Source organism: Pistacia vera, unplaced genomic scaffold (assembly GCF_008641045.1).
Source record: "Pistacia vera cultivar Batoury unplaced genomic scaffold, PisVer_v2 Contig567, whole genome shotgun sequence".
Classification (NCBI taxonomy): Eukaryota; Viridiplantae; Streptophyta; class Magnoliopsida; order Sapindales; family Anacardiaceae; genus Pistacia; species Pistacia vera.
The window spans coordinates 619,012-621,450 of NW_022196409.1; the positions used below are offsets into that span (position 1 = coordinate 619,012).

Here is a 2,439-nt window from a genome sequence, read left to right on the forward strand (position 1 = left end):
AGGCTAGCGGAAGAAATATTGTTTCTGGGTTGTTGAATAATGAATATGAATATGGTTTATGCATAAATTTATTCCTATAAAGACTTGCATGAGTTTAATTAAAAGCACTAATTTAAGAAATTATAATTTTGTTATGACAGTGAGGTTTCGATTAGTGTTTGGCTTTTGAATTTGTTGTTCTTGTTCCAAAATTTGGCACCTTTGTAAAAGGCTGGACTGAAGATGAAGAAAAGGAAGAAGAAGAGAGAGAGAGTGGAAAGAATGTTTCTTTATGCTTTAATTTATTCCATAAAGAGATTTTTAGTTGATTTTTATTTTTTTAATTTCTTGATTTATAATGTCTAAACGGCCATATCGAAGCCTCCTAGTGAATCTCATAAGTTTTTAGGGACTTCGACGAGTTTCTGGCAGTGGTCCGTGGTGGTTGGCTCGCTGTCGGCGGTGGTGGCTGGGTGGCGGTTTGTAATTTGTTTTAAATATATAAGGGCATTATTATCCAAAAACTTAATTAAACAAGGGTAAAATTAAAATGACATATTAATGTAAATTTATTTTAAAATAGGGGCATTATTGTCCAAAATTTTTATTAATAAGGGATAGAATTGTAACAAAAATAAGATTATCAAAGTAACCTTATAATACCTAAGAAGATGGAGGTAATCAGATTACCTCCAATATTACCAACAGTAACAACTATTGGTAATACAAGATTACCGGAATCTTATATTACTTGATAACCAAACATGTTAATCAAGTAATATAAGATGACATAACCCTAGTAATCTTCTATTACCTCCAACTAAACGCCCAATAAAGGCAAAGTAAGGGCTTTACGATGAAAACATGTATAGTTTCTCGTAAAATAAGGAGTAAATTACTTTTTTTTATACTATTTTATTACATAAATTTATATTCCAGTTTCTATTCCGGTGTCGCTGCGACCCTATACCACTATCATTCTCTTTCTTAATCATCATTCACCAAAACCCTTTAAACCATACTTTCACCGATTCTGTCAATCGTTGACAATTGAGCGATTAGGGTTTGTGCAGTTACCCCTCTCAAGTTAAATTCTGATCAATTCAAACTATTAAAATTTAACATTCTACCACCAAAAGACTGATCGATATTTTGTTTTAAAAAACTTTAACAATTTGAATTGGGTTTGCTCTTTGTTTGTTATTGGAACATAAGTTTAAGTAGTAAAATAGTATTTTAAAAGTTTATGAGTGAGAAAGTGTTATTAAATTATTATTTGGACGAGAAAAAGTCGTTTAACTCGTAAAATAAGACTTTTCGGAACCGGGAGAGACAAACTGATTATCCCTCAATAAAAATGTTCTGTGGCATAAGTTTACGATAAAAATGTCCTCTAATTGATAATACGCTTTTTAAATATATTTGTACGAATAAAACTTCTGTCTGGAGTTTGGAGTTTGGAAAACATAGGTTGCGCTGCCTGCCAACAACTTTTGGCCACGTCATCACCATTGGCGGGCCACGTGACGTAGCCCACCTTCTTCCTCTTAAACCCCATATGCTTGAATCATAAAGAGAAAGAGAGTCGGCAGGTACACTGAAATTACAAAACAAAAACCGCTGCGATTTGTTTTAGGTACATTCCAGAAGCCAACACCAAGAACCGAAAACATAAACCAAATCTAAGATCTCTTCTGGGTTTTGAAGATTCAATCACATGGTGAGATTTCCTTTCTTTTTTTTTTTAGACTTGATCATTTCTTCCTTCTTGCGATTTTCATTAGGGTTATAACGCCGCCACTTTCTGATCCAATTAGTTCATGGTCTGTATTTTCTGGGTTTTTTTCTTTATTTTTTTCATAACATGTTGGATTTGATATGGGAAGTTTGCGTTTATTTGGCAAGTCGATGGAGAAGAGATGAATTTTATTTTTATTTTTTTTAATGTAATTTTGGTTCAGGTTTTATTTTTGATTGACTATGGAGTTCTTTGTATCATGGGTTAGCTGCTAAAATTTGCTTCTGTTGTAGGATACGGCGAAGAAGAGCGTTGTGCTTGTCTTTACAGACGATCAAGCTTTTTGTGTGAGTTCGATTTTTAATGCAACGAGAGAGCTCAGGGATGAAGCAGAGGAATACTGTGATCCTCACATTATCACTGAAGCATCTTCAATAAGTACTTTTTCCAATCTTCTTTTGGGTTTCATTTTCATATTTTCATTATGTTTTTAATTCAATTCAATCCTTTTTTGTATGCAATGTTTATTGTTCAATGTTTAAGGGTGACAAAGAATTTGAAAGAGAAAGTCCCATTTCATTGGAACTAGACAAAACAATTGAAGAATCAAGAATTTCAATTGTTGTTTTCTCTAAAAGTTATGCTTCTTCTATCCAATGTTTGGATGAGCTTGTTAAGATTCTTGAATGTATGCACACAATGAGACAAACAGTCATTCCCAT

General features: G+C 32.8%; 1 long non-coding RNA gene across 1 annotated transcript; it reads left to right on the plus strand.

Annotated features, from left to right (window-relative positions):
* The first annotated feature begins 1,415 nt into the window (after positions 1–1,415).
* On the plus strand, positions 1,416–2,369 carry LOC116108686. Its single transcript, XR_004124665.1, has 3 exons — positions 1,416–1,699; positions 2,011–2,155; positions 2,261–2,369. It is a non-coding gene; the product is annotated as an uncharacterized LOC116108686 (long non-coding RNA).
* The last annotated feature ends 70 nt before the right edge of the window (positions 2,370–2,439 follow it).